Genomic DNA, 18852 nt, shown 5'->3' with positions numbered 1-18852 from the left:
CGACAGAATACAACGGTCTTAGCTGTCAGGTAAAACCCATGTGGGCTAATTTTTAGGGCCAATACTGGCCGACACTTACTTCTGTATCCTGTGAATGCCTAATGTACCTTCAGCCACAGAATACAATGTTCTTAGCTGTCAGGAAAACCCATGTGGGCTAATTTTTGGGGGCTATACTGGCCGACACTTAGTTCTGTATCCTGTAAATGCCTAATGTACCTCCAGCCACCAAATACTACGTTCTTTGTTGTCAGGTAAACCCATGTGGTCTAATTTTTGGGGCCTATACTGGCCGACACTTACTTCTGTATCCTGTGAATGCCTAATGCACCTTCAGCCACAGAATACAACGTTCTTAGCTGTCAGGTAAACGCATGTGGGCTAATTTTTGGGGCCTGGAATGGCCGACACTTACTTCTGTATCCTGTGAATGCCTAATTTTTCAGACTGGAATTGAAAATCAATGGGTCTGTAAACATTCCGCCAAATTGTGGAATGGATGCTGACCCATTTTACAGATGTGTGAATGGACCCTATATGTATTTGACATGTATTTACCAGCTACTGTCAGTTCTGGCTGATTTATGAAAAAATAAAAAAAAATTTTGGGCTGTAAAAAAAAAAAAAATTAGGGCAACTTTTCCAATTGCAATACTTCTGTTATGACATTGCCCATGTGCTGGGACTATTTGTACATAGCTAGTACGTCTTTTGTGGCTGCAAATATGACCTAAAGGTTTTTAACCGGTTGCCAACTGCGCACAGTATATTTACTGCGGCAGTCAGCCCCGGCCAGGCAGAGTGACGTAGGTCTACGTCGCTCGCCTGTCACTGGTATTAGAGCCAATAGCGGGCGAACGCGCGCCCGCTGAGGCGCGCGCCCGCCTCGGCTCGTTCAGGGAGGAGTGCGGGGGTGTGACCGGCGGACCCGATGTCCGCCGGTCACTCGCCAATCGTCGGTACAGCAGGAGAAAGGCAGAGCGGCTTATGTAAACAAGCTGCCTGTCATTCTCCCCTGTGTAAAAATGGAGATCAGACGGTTCTACTATGTAGAACCGTTGATCTTTGTTTTTACACCAATAGCCATGTCCCACTACAGTTAGAATCACGCCCCTAGGACACACTTAACCCCTCTCTGTCCAATACAGTTAACCCCTTCCCTGCCAGTGTCATTTTTGCAGTAACAGTGCATATATATAGCACTGATTACTGCAGTAATGTCATTGGTACCCCCAAAAGTGTCAAAAATGTCAGTCAAGGGTCCGATCTGTCCGCCGCAATGTCGCAGTACCGCAAAAAAAATCGCAGATCGCCGCCATTACTCGTTAAAAAAAAAAACACCAAAAATGACAAAAATCTTTCCCTTTGTTAGTAAACGCGATAACTTTTGCGCAAACCAATCAAAATACGCTTTTTGTGATTTTTTTTACCAAACATATGTAGTATAAAACAATTTGGCCGAAAATGTTAAAAAATTTTGATTTTTACATTTTTTTGGGGGGGAATTTCATATAAAAAAAAGTGAAAAATATTGTTATTTTTGCAAAAATTACGCTCTTTTTTTGTTTATAGCACATGATCAAAAAATCGCACAGGTGATCAAATACCACCAAAAGAAATCTCTGTTTGTGGGAAAAAAAGGACGTGAAATTCGTTTAGGTACAGCGTCGCACGACCGCGCAATTGTCCGTTAAAATTACGCAGTAAAAAATCGCAAAAAAAACCCCTGGTCAGGAAGGGGGTAAAATCTTCCGGGGCTTAAGTGGTTAAAGTTTGCCTCCCATTAAAGTCAATGGGGCCCGCACGAACTTGCGGTTCGCGGACTTTTGAGAAAATTTGCGGCTGACGTTCGCAAACCGCCCCGGCCAATGTTCGTCCATCACTACCCCTCAGCTCTGTCCATTGGCTTCTGACAAAGCTGCTTATGTGTAGGAAGCACAAATGGAACAGAGGTGATTTGCTCATTCATGCCTCCTGATATTCATGTTTAACCACTTCAATACAGGGCACTTTTACTCTTTCCTGCCCAGTCACTATCGCATTTTTAATGACAATTGCGAGGTCATGTTATACTGTACCCAAACTAAAGTGTTATCATTTTGTTCACACAACTAGAGATTTCTTTGCTTGGTATTTTATCACTACAGGGTTTTTATTTTTTACTAAATAAACTAAAAGAGGCTGAAAATTTTGAAAAAAAAAACGCATTTGCCTTCCTTTCTGTTACAAAATTTAGCAAATAAATCATTGTTCTTCATAAATTTAGACTAACATGTATTCTGCTACATTTCTTTGGTGAAAATAACCCAAATCAGAGTATAATATTTAGTCTGTAGGAAAGTTATAGAGTCCACAAACTCTGGTATATATCTCAAAATTTACCAAACCTGATTTACTGGCGGACCCATTTCATGAGGGCCTAAAATGTCCCCTAAATTACCCCTTTTTGGAATATAGACAGTCCAAGGTATTTAGTAAGAGGCATGGTGGGTTTTTTGAAGTTTGTCATAATTTTTGGAAAACGAAGACATAGAAAAAAAAAAAAATCACAATTTTATTTTTACATACTGTCGCCAGTGCAGGACAGCATCATCATATAACTGGTGTGGCGATGATCAGGGACATTAGCTGGTGACAAAAATCATGATTTTTTTTTTCAAATCAAAAATATATATAAGTGTTGGACTTCATTTGCATTAACCCCTTCAGCTCCAGAAGGTTTTACCCCCTCAATGACCAGGACATTTTTTGCGATACGGCACTGCGTTGTTTTAACTAACAATTGCGTGGTCATGCAACACAGTACCCAAATACAATTGATGTCTTTTCCCCCCCACAAATAGAGCTTTCTTATGTTGCTATTTGATCACCTCTGAGGTTTTTATTTTTTGCGCTATAAACAAAAAAATACTGACAATTTTGAAAAAAATAAATATATTTTTGACTTTCTGCTATAAAACATTCCCAATAAAAACATTAAAAAAATCAAAGTTTTTCATCAATTTAGGCTAATATATATTTGCTACATATTTTTGGTAAAAAAAATCCTAATAAGTGTATTTTGTGCCAAAGTTATAACGTTTACAAACTTTGGGATAGATTTATGGACTTTTCATTTTTTTATTGTTTATACTATCAGCAATTTTTAGCAGGACTGCGACATTGCGGCAGACAAATGTGATAAGCGACACTTTTTGGGGACCAGTGACACCAATACAGTGATTAGTGCTAAAAAAATTCACTGTTACTATATAAATGACACTGGCAGGGAAGGGGTTAACACTAGGGGTTAAATTTGCTCCTTGGGAATGCTTTCTAACTGTGTGGGGGATGGATGTGCTAGAGGAAAAGAGAGATCTTGTGTTTCAACTCAGTTGAAACACAAGATCTCTCTCTGCCTCTGTGACAGAACAGCCGTCTGCCTTGTTTATATAGGCAAATGGCCATTCTGTCATTCCCCTGCATGATAGCGGGTGGCCGGTGGCCATCGTGGCCGCCCGACCCACTGATTGGCTCCTCCTGTGTCTGATCACAGTGGGAGCGGCGCTCCAGTGACGTGGCACGCTCCCGAGAACCCCTGCACAACATCACGTACCTATACGGGATTTTGCGTAGCCGGGCCGCCTGCCACAGTATATATGCGGTGGGCGGTCTGGAAGTGGTTAATGTACAAACATAAACAACAATAACAACAAAATATATTGTGTTACAGTATCTTTTATTAGGTGTTTTAAACATGCAAGAGGTGAGCCTTCAATCAGAAGGGGAGCATGAGTGAGGTGGCAGATCACTTTTGGAGCACATTACTTATTGGAGCACCTAATTAGATTAAGGACATTCATCAAGATTATTTAGAAATAATCACTGCATATGGGATTTTTTAAACTATGGTCTATACAACACCTATATTGCATGTTTAAAACACCTAATAAAAGATACTGTACACAATATATTTTGTTGTTATTATTGTTGTTTATGTTTGCACAATAATGGAAATGAAGCGCGACACTTGTATGTCTTTGATTTGATCTAGCACATTTAATGGGAGTGTGATCAGTCTCAGCAGTTGGTTCCACAACTTACTATCTATTTTGTAGTAGTAGACTTACATGGTAGCTCACAAAACCCTCTTTGCATAATGATTTATTTTTTTCAATTTATTAAAATTTTTATAACATTTTTTTTTTTTTTTTTTTTAAAACCACCAGAGCAATAAAATGTTACCATAGTGACATTGTACTACTATGGGGAAGTGAACTGGATTTTTTATTTTTAATTTACACATAATGATTGCTTATAGCAGGGAATTTCATTGCTATAAGCAAGCGTTGTACTCAATAAAACTGATTCATACAGTTTGTTTTGTTGTGATTTGCTGTGATTGGTCAAAGCTAATCACATGGTACTGTGATTGGCCCTGTCTGTATCATGTGATCACATTGACCAATCACAGTTATCAACACAATTGTACACAACGGATGGCATGAAAGGAAGCCATCCATTATTTACAGCTGTCATGTGACCTTCGGTGATTGGTCATGGCGGTCACATGGTACCGGCAATGAGCCTTTACACTTATCAGTCATCGGCTGTGTCATATAATGTCCGACAGGGCATCCATCAGAAAGTTTGGGGCCCCTTACACAGCTTTAGGCCAGGGCCTGACCATCAACATTCCCCAGGGCTCGCTCACCCAGAATCCTCTAGCCTTCTCCACAATGTATCCCCATTCCCGCCAAGAATAATCTGCATCCCTTTCCACAATGCATCCCCATCCCCGCCCAGAAGCATCCACATCCCTCTCCACAATGTATTCCCATCCCCACCCAGAATCATCCGCATCCCTCTCCACAATGTATCCCCATCCCCGCCCAGAATCATCAGTATTCCTCTCCACAATGTATCCCCATCCCCGCCCAGAATCATCCGCATCCCTCTCCACAATGTATCCCCATCCCCACCCAGAATCATCAGCATCCCTCTCCACAATGTATCCCCATCCCCACCCCAACCCAGAATTATTTGCATCCCTCGCCACAATGTAACTCCATCATCCTCATCCCCACCCAGAATCATCCACATCCATCTCCACAATGTATCTCCATTCCTACCCAGAATCATCCGCATCCCTCTCCACAATGTATGCCCATCCCCGCCCAGAATCATCCACATCCCTCTCCACAATGCATCCCCATCCCATCCCAGAATCATCCGCATCCCTCTCCACAATGTAGCCCCATCCCCACCCAGAATCATCCACATCCCTCTCCACAATGTATTCCCATCAACACCCAGAATCATCCACATCCCTCTCCACAATGTATCCCCATCCCCGTCCAGAATCATCCGTATTCCTTTCCACAATGTATCCCCATCCCCGCCCAGAATCATCCGCATCCCTCTCCACAATGTATCCCCATCCCCACCCAGAATCATCAGCATCTCTCTCCACAATATATCCCCATCCCCACCCCAACCCAGAATTATTTGCATCCCTCTCCACAATGTAACTCCATCATCCTCATCCCCACCCAGAATCATCCACATCCGTCTCCACAATGTATCTCCATTCCTGCCCAGAATTATCCGCATCCCTCTCCACAATGTATGCCCATCCCCGCCCAGAATCATCCACATCCCTCTCCACAATGTATCCCCATCCCATCCCAGAATCATCCGCATCTCTCTCCACAATGTATCCCCATCCCCACCCAGAATCATCCGCATCCCTCTCCACAATGTATCCCCATCCCCGCCCAGAATCATCCGCATCCCTCTCCACAATGTATCCTCATCCCTCTCCACAATGTAAGTCCATCATCCTCATCCCCACCCAGAATCATCCACATCCCTCTCCTGGAGAGGGATGCAGATGATTCTAAGTAGGGATAGGGATACATTGTGGAGAGGGATGCTAATGATTGTGGGTAGGGATGGGGATACATTGTGGGGAGGGATGCAAATGATTCTGGGTGGGGATGAGAGTTACATTGTAAAGAGGCTCTCCACAATGTAGCTCTCATCCCCACCCAAAAACATCCTTGTAACGGAACAGGGCACCCCTGACTGGGTACCTCCATTGACAGATGCTCCTAGTGCTTTCCAAGGGCTCCAAGCACTCCACCAGACACCGTAACCACTTCAGACCCCACAAACCGCCGCAGCTTGGTTAGGGTCTCGCAATCTCCTACCCACCCTGAACCTACGACAAGGCTCCAGGTTCCTGTGGGTGAACCTCTCTTTCCCCAGAGAGTGCAGCAGAACAAGCTCTTATACAAGCTCTTTCAAGAGCTTAGTGATTATCCAAGGGAGTATGGAAAACCATAGCAATCCCTTGCAGCAGATTCCCCCAATAAGAGACAGGGCAATCCATATTCCCTCCCAATACACAACAAAAGGAAAACCTGTCTGACATTGAAAGATATGTAATATACACAGCATTTAGGAAGAACAGATTTCATGTCAAATGGGAATAAATCTTTATATTCCTATATGGAGATATTGCTGGCAAATATGACCGTCCAATCTGAAGCAATTCAAACCATTAATTATCTGTTTTTAACTTCCAGTGACTGTGAATACTGTCACAATCCTCATCCATTTCCTCAATGTAACTCCATCATATCAGCTTGTCAGGGTCGGGTGTATGATGTCTAATCAGAGGAGATTAAATACAGTCCACTAATCTACAGCAGCACCCTGCTGCTCACACACTGACTTGGTGACTTACCCTCCATGCTGCTCTCTTGTATCTGCATGCACCTTAGAAGGCTGGGTCCCACCACTGATGAGGCTGACCACACCCCCTTCCTGAGTCCTGCCCAATCACATTATAACCACTAGCATAAGAAGGCTCCGCCTTAGCAGGGAAGAAAGCAGAGCGAGTGCTGGAACACGGATTACCGGGGAGGAGGAATCAGGCTTTGGCAGCTTGTGTGCTTCTCTGTGGCGGGTGGGGCCTGCTAAGTGCTAACATTTTTTATTTCGTTATCCTGCTAATGTAGGGGGTACAGGCCGGGCCCCTTGGGATGCTCAGGCCTCTTACAAATGTATTGCCTTTACTCACCTGATGGCGGTCCAGGTGTCCACCCCCAGCTGTTATTCTGCTATAGGCTGGGTGGAGAGGTGTTAAAAAGATAAACACCGCTAAGCTTCATTTATATTTTAAGTTGTCACATAACATATTCTCAACCTAACTTCATAAAAACAACTATTTTTTGAAAAATTACTCACAGCTTATAAATAAGCTGTAGCTCTAACAATTACCATATCGCATGTAGCAGAAGCTTCTACTTATGTGCATTTTGTAAGCAGTGTTGTCAGCCAGCATAAAACGCCAAGAGGTGGTCATAGCTTCATAGTTTTTTCACGTTCTCATGCTTAATTGCATATTAGCTGTCTCCCCATAACAATATGTGCTTGTATTTAGGGTTTGCAAGAGATTTTCATTTAAAATGATATCCTGCTTTTCCATGAGATTGAAGTCCTACTTTTTAGTAAACAAACAGATGATAAAGCCCTTGCTGACACGTCTCACAAAAGGCTGCTCAAGCATTCTGTGATCTAGAAGAACATTTTTGACAATGACAGGAATATGAATCAAGAATTACTTTGTAAAAAGTGATAATAATATAAGGCAAAGACACATCAGCTTAAAGTGGTATTCAAGTAATTGGCTCTGTGTGTCCCTCTCACACTGGTTGTGTGTGCAGTGCTCTGATTGACTCCATGTAGACTCGGAGTACAGAGCGGGAACATGCACGCAATGAAGATTTTTACGGGACTCCAAAGATCCAGGTGTCTCAGGGGGCACAGAGAGGGTATAAAGCAGCATAGCCAGGGGCCAATTGAAAAATTAAGCTCTTAGGTGAACAAATAAATAAATGCATGTGAGTTTTGTTATTTCATCTGATTAAGAAAAAATGACTTTAATTAATTTAAGTAAGCATTCCTAATTTGTTGCTGGTCATGGCTACCACTTTTGTTTTTAGAATTATTCTACTAAATAAACGTATGTATAATTTTATGGTAATACAGTATGGTAACATTCTGAGGTGACATTCTTTAAAACTGAGAAGACTTGCCACTGCTTTATATAACCTACAAATATTGATTGTACACAAGCACACCTAGGCAAATGCATTTCTACTATTCTTCAAATATTATTTTATATTCATACTTTCTATTTGTAACAAGTAAATGGGGAACCCTAACTGAGTATGTTAATTATCTAGGAAAAACAAAATACACTCCACAGGAGGACACAACAGGGTAGAAGTTTGCAATGTGGCATTTTCAAGTTTTAAAATGTTCTGTTTCACATCCCCTTGGGTATTTTCGCTGGCTTGTAAGAAGAAAGAGAGCTATCATTTCAGATGTTTAGAAGATATATCTCCAAGTATAGCCTGAAATTTTCTGACAGGCTATCAATTTTAGATTGTTGAAAGTTTCATGAACTTAATTGCAAACAATTTAAAAAAGCAGAAAAAGTGTTTATTGCTTAGTGCTGTGCTGCTGGTTTGATACAAGTGGTGTAAAATTAGACTGAAGAACAGCATCTGCCATTGCCATTAGTGCAAATTACTTTCTCATTTGGATCCAAAGTCAGCTATGTCTTCAAAAGACCTGTAACTATAATGGTATAATTCTTTGTGGAGATTAAGACATACATAAAAACAGTTGGATTCCAATATACAGTTCAATTGGTCGTGAATGCAGACTTTACAAATACATATTTATTGGCTTTAAAAGATCTGATTTTTGTGCGCATCTCTGTTTATGCTGACTAAATTTACCCTGGGGTTGGCAATTCCAATGACTGTTAGTTGCTTTAGCATTTGGATATGCAATTATATATAATGTTATATAATACATCCTACATGATTTAAAGGAAAACATATTTGCATGATTTATATGCATATATCTATTTTCAGTAGGAAGCGCTGTAATCACTGTAAATAATATATCTACTCTATCAAATTTTAAATACTGTTTAACTATATTATGTATTAGTCTACCAAATAATGACTTTCATTTAGTTGTCAATTTCTTTTTCTATTTAATTTTTTAGACAATTTATTTTTGTTGTAGCTTTTGGTCTCTTAATTGTATGCTCTAAAAGAAGAATGGGGTTAGGAAAAAAACATTTATTTTTACCTAGGTGGATGCAGCATCAATCTGATGCTGCATCTGTCCCCCACTAGCTCTGCACTCAGAACTACTGTAGATGATGAAACACCACTGATCACTCAGTTTTCCCCTCCACTCTAAACAGAGAGTGGTGACTGTCAATCACTGGCTCTCTGCTCTGTCCCTGCATCTCTCACTGGAGAGTTGGGCTGCGGAAGGGGTGGCTCTATTTCCTCGTGGCTTGCATAAAGGCTGTTTCAGCTGCTGATCCCAGCATTGGGGTGGAATCCAACTGTAAAGTCAAGGTTGAGCCAGAACCTGGATAAGCTGAGTGGAAGCAAGTCACAGGAGTGCAAAACTAACTGCACTCCTGTGATCCATAGGAGAAGATAGCTTTGGCCATACTTCAACTTTAATCTTGCAAGTGGAAACTGGACACATGTTCCCACTGGTATAAAGTTTACCAGACCCCAGCTTGCTTTGCCAAGAAGCCACATTTAAATGTATTTATCAACTTGTCTCAAACAAAGTTTACACGTATTGCCCCAGAGTAACCAGATTGAAACTTTCATCCAGCAATTATAATTTTTCATGACAGGTTTAAGTCTGATCTCATTTGAGTCACTTTGATAAATAAGATGTGTGAGTAGATCCCAATGGGAACAAATTTTGTCCCAAACAGATTACAGAAAATAAAAGGTAAAGTCTGAAAATCAGGCACTATTTTTAAGCAGTCAGTAATCAGTTAAAGTCAAGAAAGAGGATAAGTAGACATCAGAGGGTGCAAACTAAGTGTAATATTATAAGCACATTTATTATAAAACAAGAAGACAAATGACAATTACAAGCCAAGTGGATAAAAGCTTATCTAGCATACTAATCTAGGCCATCTTGACAACAGCAAATGCTGAGAATGATGTCACATGACATCTCAAGCCTCCTTTGACAAAGAAGCCAGCAGCTTTGAAATGCGTAGCCATGCCCCCTTATCTCCCCTCAGTATGTGTGTCATCCTCAGCAACCCTCACTGTTTTCTGGATTCATCTCTGTCGGCTTGTAGGCTTCCAGCAATAATCCTCCCTTACATCTTGACAATGAATGTGAACACTGAAGGAAACCACAAAGCCAGTCAAAATTACTATGCCACATGCACTTTTATTCAATTGGCTTATGAGTGACCATTTATCTTCTTTTTTGTATAATAAATACACTTAGTTTGTGCCCTCTGGAGTATGTTTATTATATTACTAGATGGAGATGTCCCATGATCTTAAAGAGAGCTGCAACAAGTATAATTAGAGTTCTATCAACCCCTGATGTTCCGGCCTTAGTGTTTGACTTTTTAAAAGACTATATCTATAAATTCAGGCACTGTTAATTGTGTGCACAGTAGCCATCCTTGCGCCTTTGACTATCTTTTTTACTAAAGTCAAGAAAAAAGTTGAAGATAAGTGGCCAGAGGCATTAAAGGAACTAACATAAGGTTAATTGCAAGATTAATAAATTAATCCTAGTAGACTAGCAGGGGCAACACCCAGAGCATTGGTGTCCACATGTCCAATGTGGATCACCACCATGCAGCAAGATTGGGCATTGCTGATGTGATCCATGATATAGTGGAGAGCTGGGGGACGTTAGGCCATTTGATAGGATGGAATCAAGAGGTTGTGCCTATAGCAAGATTATTGCACACTTTTACAATTCATTGTGGATTGTTGCAGACAATGAAAAATGTAAAGAAAGTTATAAATCTACACCCAAACCTTTTTTTTACTTTTGCATAGAGGAAATTGCAGTCTGTTCCCCCTCTCTATCTGTCCCAGAGACAATTTTCAATGACAAAGAAAGAAAGGAGAAATCCAAAATGTTATATTTGTAGCCAAAACAGGAGGTGAGGGAAACCTGTCCCAGAGGCAATTATCCAATGGGGGACTTTATAATCACATTGGAAAGGTTTCCTCTCCCTTTCTGTTGTGTCCAGGATAGGAAATGATGGAAATTTCCAGGCTAGCCAGTAAGACTTAATTTTTGTTCAAAAAAATGGATTGACTTGAGGTTATCCAGATATAGGCACTCCAGGCAGAGGTCACTAAAGTGAGAGATAATTAGCTAGTGTGATTGTCTAGACTACAAAGAGATTTTCCCAATGGTAGCTAATCATGTCCAGTGTGCTTTCATCATCAATAACACTACACTAGTAAACCTAGTAAGGATGACATACATCTGTATATACAATGACTACCATATTACATTAAAGATACTATATGCTTGCTTATTATTATTGGTGGTATAAAAGGAAATGCAATATTAGCAGCTACTGCTATGAAAGCATTATATTCATGTATCCCATACTGAAAAGGACTAAATGTATTTAAAAATTCTAAGTCAGCAAGGACAGCAATACTTGAAGTAAAACTGATTTGTTGTTGAATTACTAGGATTTACTTTGATTCATAACTATTTTTGCATCTAACCAGTTCAGATTTACTGCTACAGGACGGCCCTTCTGTGCAGGATCACATATACATACATGATTCTGCATTTCCACCTGCAGGACGTTGACGGGCCTCTTCTGCTGTGATTAATCACAACAGAAGCTGATCTGCAGGTGCCGGGCACTGGATGTCTGCCGGCACCTGTCGATCGTCTGTAAAACACACAGAACTGAGATCTGCCTATGTAAACAAGGCAGATCTCCATTTTGACCGGGGGGAAGGAATGGATTTTGTGTCCATGCATAGTAGGGAATAAAATCCATGTTTTCCTTTATTAAAAGCAGCACACATGTCACAAAAACACTGGCTAGGTACACAATTAACTCTTTGATCACCCTAGATGTTAAAGCCCTTCCCAACCAGTGTCATTAGTATAGTGCCAGTGCATATTTTTAGTACTAATCACTGTATTAGAGTCACTGTTTCCCGCAAAGTGTCAGTCCCGCTTTAAGTTGCTGATCGCCACCATTACTATTACAAAAATAAAATGTCATAAATACAGAATATACCATAGTTTGTATACACACCAACATTTGTGTAAACCAATCAGTATACGCTTATTGGGATTTTTTTTTTACCAAAAACATGTAGCAGAATACATATTGGCCTAAATTTATGAAGATTTTTGGTTATTTACATTTTTTTTTTGGATGTGTTTTATAGCAGAACGTAAAAAAGATTGTTTTTTTTTTTTTTTTTTTTTCAAAATTGTTGGTCTTCTTTTGTTTATAGTGCAAAAAATAAAAAATGCAGTGGGGCTCAAATAGCACCAAAGAAAACTCTATTTGTGGTAAAAAGTGACATACATATTATTTGGATACAGCGTTGCATGACTGTGCAATTGTCAGTTAAAGTACCACAGTGCCACATCGCAAAAATTTGCCTGGTCATGAAGAGGGGTAAATCTTCCGGAGGTCAACTGGTTAATGACTCCCACTGCCTTCAGGTACAGAGCATGGCAATGGGCACTGGGTAACATGTATTCTTTACCTGCAAAGTGGGGAAAAGCCTTTTCTTTTTGATGAGGCCTTGTTGATTTACCTATGGCATGTTTTACATGACATCTTCATCTTATGGACAGGTACAGGAGACAAATTAAAAAATTGTGTTCATTATTTAAGTGCAAATGCATTTAGTTTATACTCTCTAATTTGATTTGAATAAGATATTTTGTGGATGTGGAACTTTTCAAACAGAACAATGGTACACTGGGATCAAAATTATATAGTAACCCTTTAGATATATATATATATACAATACTTTTAAGTATGTGATGAATGCACATTCAAAATCCCTGATCCATGGTGTATTTACAGGGCAATATTTACTATTGAATTGCATTTGCTCAAACTTGGAAAATTTTCAAGTAGAAAAAGCTAAACTGAGAGATGGTCTAAAAAATAGTAGGCAGTATGTGTGCAAAAAGGGAAAGGATAGCCTATGATATCAATTATTGTATGAAAGTAAATAAAAAAAAAAAACATAAAGAACCCTTAGAAAAGTACTTATTATAATGAAATACAGACATCAATCAATTTTGTCAAAGTATTGGGTTATGGTGATGGATGGCAAAAAAAATTATAGGTTTATAGCCACTTCCCCAGGTCTTGTCTTTATAAAAGCAAGTTCCATATGGGGCACATTAGGATCCAGCCATTACAAAGGCTCCAAATGAGTAAATATTTGTAAATATCTAATACAAGGTATATTTCCCTATAGACATTGTGCTTAATGTAAGTATGTTAGTACACAACAGAACATTCATTTACCTAATGGTGCTGAATACATCAACCATTATTTCCTAAATTGCCAGATGATAGGGATAGTTTATTTGTTGAGCTGCATATGCGAGGCAATCATATTAGTAATACTAAATGACCTTTCCGCAAGTGGATATACAATATGTATTGGACATCACTGGAGGCAATCATCAGACCCCTGTGGACCAATTACAAGACCAATATCAGCCCTAAACCTAATGAGCATTTTAGCTTTACATTTTTATAAATACATTGGTTACACTTTCTAGTATGTTGTGTAACAGCCAATTGAGTTAATATTTTCCTATAATTACATTTGGAGACTCATTGCAAAAAACTTCCATGATTTGTTAACTATCACAATATTTTAAAACAAAGGCGTCTTTTGTATGTTTAAATTGTATTTACTAATGATAAAGTATATTAAATAAAATGGGAATGTTACTTTTTTTGTCTTATGTATTTTTTTTTCTGCTTCCTCTCCCTGTGCCCCCCCCCCCACCACCACCCCATCTTTCTGTTGCTGGGATATCCCAATAAATGCTTAATGGCCTGTGCCAATAATTACACCTCTTTTGGTTGTGACATCCCTGCACATGTATGTCCTCCCCAAGACACAGCCTCCCAATTCTGCTTGATTTGGAAATTGGCAACCTGTCAGTGTGATCTCAGAGAGCGTACTTTTTATATCACCCATTTCACACATACACACAGAGGTTGATTTACTAAAACTGGAGAGTGCAAAATCTGGTGCAACTGTGCATAGTAGGCAATTAGCTTCTAACTTCAGCTTGTTTAATTAAGCTTTGACAAAAAAAAATAGAATCTAATTGGCTTCTATGCAGAGGATTTTGCACTCTCCAGTTTTAGTAAATCAACCCCTCACAGTTTTTCTCCTTCCTCACTTGGAGATAAGCACTCAGACATTCCTACTGTTGAATCTTACCATTGTGTTCACTTTAACCACATCCCGCCCGCCCTATAGCAGAATGAGGGCGGGAATGTGGTTGTATTATCCTGACCGTGTCAGTCTGACTCCCTGCATCTCCGATCTCGATAAAGAGCCTACTGACGTAGGCTCTTTACCATGTGACCAGCCGTGTCCAATCACGGCTGGTCACATAGTAAACAGGAAGAGCTATTGATCAGGTTTCCTCAGTGCGTGCCTGACAGGCACGAGTAAAGGAGCGCCGATCGGTGGCTCCCCTGACAGGGGGGGGGGGGGGTCGTCACTGGTAATCAGATCATTGATTACCAGTGCAGACCCTCGGGGGGGGTGCCACTAGAACCACTAGGGATGCCCACCCATGACCCCAGGGATGCCCATCCATGACCCCAGGGATGCCCACTATGGCCACCAGGGATAGCAATCAGGGCTCAGGGAGCCCCCCCATTGCCCTCCCCATCAGTGCTGCCCGCCAGTGCCCTCCCTATCAGTGCTGCCCACCAGTGCCCATCATTGCCATCTATCAGTGTTGCCCACCAGTGCTGCCTATCAGTGCCCATTAGTGCCCATCAGTGCCACCTGTCAGTGCCGATCAGTGCCACCTATCAGTGCCCATCAGTGCCCACCAGTGCAGCCTATCAGTGCCCATTAGTACCCATCAGTGCCACCTATCAGTGCCCATCAGTGCCACCTATCAGTGCCCATCAATGCCGCCTATCAGTCCCCAGCAGTGCTGCCTATCAGTGCCCACCAATGCTGCATATCAGTGCTACCTATCAGTGCCACATATCAGTGCCTATCAGTGCCGCCTATCAGTGCCACCCCATCAGTGCCACCCCATCAGTGCCTCCTCATCAGTGCCTGTCAGTGCAGTCTCATCAGTGCTCATCAGTGCAGAAAAAAACGTATTTATTTACAAAATTGTATAACATAAACAAAAAAACTTTTTTTTTCAAACTTTTCGGTCTTTTTTTTATTTGTTTAGCAGAAAAGAAAAAACCTTGCGGTGATCAAATACCACCAAAAGAAAGCTCTATTTGTGGAGGGAAAATGACATAAATTTGGTTTAGGTACAGTGTTGCATGACCGCGCAATTGTCATTCAAAATGCAACAGCGCTAAAAGGTGAAAATTGGCCTGGGCAGGAAGGGGGTGAAAGTGCCCTGTATTGAAGTGGTTAAAGTCAGGAGACATCGGGCAGTTTGGCCCTGTCAGACGAGCATGTTGAAAAACCAGCAGCCAACCGACTCCTGATCAGTGCTATTTTAAAATTACCATACGCTTTTGGATGGTTATGATTAATTAGAATTATTTTTTTTAAAAAATGTAACTGTGCGTTATTGTTTTTTTTTTTTTTTTTTTAGATAATGAACACTCATCTGATCAATTTCCCCTGATGAATAATCCCTGGAATTCATAAAGACTGGTGCAGATAGATTTTGTGAAAGTGTCTCTCATGCATTCCAAATGTGGCACAGCATGCAAAAAATGTATGTACCTGTCTAGAACTTCTATTTGAATATGGTGCAAGCTGCGCCACTTTTACAATGCATGAGAGATGCGCTAACAATATCTGTTTGCACCAGTTTCTCTCTCTATATGCCAAAATAGAGCTGGTCTTAATTAGCTTCACTTTCTTAAGGCGCAAACTGTCGGTATGTTATTTTGAATTTGGCGCAATTGTGCCACAATGTGAAAGTGCTACATTGTACATCTGAACCAAAAGTGTTGCAAATGCTTCATGAATTTGGGGTAATACATTAACAAGAGCGATTAACGCCAGAAAAGTGGCTCAGCAGCTTTCATTGTTTCTTGAAATGTGCTGAAATAAATGAACCAGTGGCTTCTCAGGTTCTCTATTGTGAATGCGTGCGAACTGTTGGTACACTGAACTGTATATATATATATACTGTATAACAATTACTGGGAATAAACCTATATGTAATATCAAGTGTTTTCCTTATGAAGTTGTTTTAATGGTAAATATTAAACTATAAGGTTTTATTTAAATTTTATTAAGTTACATAAGGTATTGAAAAAGGTTTGGGTAACATTTAGTAAACAAAAAAGTAAAACAAGTAAGATTAAAAAGTTAAGGGTGTTGAGTCCTTATGAGTCCTTATGAAAATGATAACTGAATAAAAGGAACCGATCTCCCATTCTAAGCATCTGAAATAAGAGGTATTTCTTAGCAGCAAGTGCAAAACCCACTCCATTAACCAACTTTGGAATGAAGAAGTGTTGCCGGGAATTGTGGGTATGCCTACTGGACAGGGCACAGGGGAGTGAGGCTCAACCCTGAGGTGGGTCTTTTGTCTATTGTCAAGAAAATTAAGGCTTTGCTAGCAACCCAAAAAACAATCTTATACAATGCACCAAACAGACTCGCATCCTGTACAAAGGAGGCAATAGCAGCCACCTTGTAATACCTGCAGTTATGAGAATTTTTTCGTTTCCAATAATGGCGATAGATGATAGGTTCATTTTAACAGTAATGCTATCTTCATTATAAAACAGAGAACCATCTTTTCACTGCTAGTGCCTTAAAATAAAAAGGTGTCTAAGTAAAAATGTCAAAGTGATATGTATAACTGATTATGATCCATTTTGCAGAGATGAGGCTGCCTGGTGTGCAACATATGCTGTTTACCAAATGACCTGTCAAGAAATGCACAAGTTCTCCATTTGCTTGACTATTAAAATTTGCCAAAGATGTGAAATTCCAGATGTGTAAATGCAATTTTACAGACATGTTTTTGCAAAATGTACAATACGAAAGTTATTCACAATCCAGTGGTTGAAGTATTATATCTTGGACAAGTTCACAATTTTAAGTGAACGTTAAATTACAACAAGGTGGTAGTTCCAGGTGGTAACTGAGCAGTCCACCTGGTAATATATGCATTCTTGTGTCAAGCAGAGATAGATGCCAGAAAAGCAGAAAAGGTAAAGAAAAGGAGAACAGAAGGTTTGGTACAAAAAATGTACATAATGCTGAAAGCAGTTAATAATGAGAAACACAAATACAGACAAAGGATGTTGTGTTGGAAGTGCTTGGAAAACAAGTGTATGTTAGGAATAGAGTTGAGCAGACACCTGGATGTCCGTGTTCGGCGGTTTTGGCCGAACTTGAAAAAAAAGTCCGGGTCCGTGTCCCGGACTTTTTCCGAACTTTACCCGGACACCGAACCCCATTGAAGTCAATGGGGACCCGAACTTTCAGGCACTAAAATGGCTCTAAAACACCAATGGAAAGGTCTAGAGTGCTGCAAATGGCAGCAAAACGTAGTTAAGAGCATGGCAAGTGCATCCTGCAATCCTCGCAATCCCTACAATCCTCGGCAGTGTAAGATGCGCCCCAAAAATTGGAAAGGTGTATCTCACACGTACCGATACTGACTATGCCGCAATTTAATTCTTTTTACCCCAAAGGGTGTAGATTGAATAGCGGAATAGAAAATATGATATAAAATTGGTGATTTTTCAATAGCACATGTGAACACAGCAGTGTCTTATATCAGTCAGCTCTGCTGCAGGCTATGAAGGGAAAAAAAAAGAAAATTCCCCTTTAAGTTTGTAATTTTTAAATAGATTAGTACAGACTATGCCACAATTACATTTTTTTTAACCCAAAAGGTTGTACAGTATATTGAATAGTGGAATAGAAAAAAGTGTATAAAATTGAAAATCACTCAATAGCACATGTGAACACAGCAGTGTCTTATCACAGTCAGCACTGAAGCAAAAAAGGCTATGAAGGGGAAAAAAAACCCCTTTTAACTTGTAGTAAAATAGAACTAAGATGGATGCTGCACACAACTGACTGATAAAAATAGATTTTTTTCTCCCTCCTCCTCCTCCCCCTCAGTGGGCTCAAGTGAGGGCAAAAAGATTGTGTTCACTGCACCGCCCCCCACACAGCAAAATCGATGTATACTGTCCCTGCCTAATCTCTGCAGCCTGGTCCTAATATGCTCGATAAGATCGTTCACTGCACCACCCCCCACACAGCAAAATCGATGTAGAACACTGACCCTGCCTAATCTCCAGCCTCGCCCTAATATGCTCGATAAGATCGTTCACTGCATAACCCCCCACACAGCAAAATCGATGTAGAACACTGACCCTGCCTAATCTCCAACAGAATCACTGGCTGTCCCTAATCAGCAGCCAGCACGTATGATGTGTGCTCTGTCCCTAAACTACAGCAGAATGACGCAGCGCACTGGGGCTCTCGAACTTATAAAAACATGGTCACATGCTTCAGATGGCCAATCACAGCTACTAATACATTAGTAGGCATGGCTGGGATGGCTTAAGGCACACCAGTTAAACGCTTGTTGATTGGCTGTTGAAAGCCCGCCATTAAAAGCGCCCCATTACATACAAAACAGGAAATAAAATGACCGAACACGGATTTTAAACCCGAACATACAGTAAAGTTTTCGGGTCCGTGTTCGGGTAACAAAAATCCAATTATTCGGCACGAACACGAATAATACAGTCCGTGTTCGCTCAACACT

This window comes from Pelophylax lessonae (assembly GCF_965119305.1).
Source record: "Pelophylax lessonae genome assembly, chromosome: 4".
In the NCBI taxonomy this organism is placed as follows: Eukaryota; Metazoa; Chordata; class Amphibia; order Anura; family Ranidae; genus Pelophylax; species Pelophylax lessonae.
The sequence above is the reverse complement of the archived record's forward strand: the minus strand, read 5'-3'. Positions refer to the sequence as shown.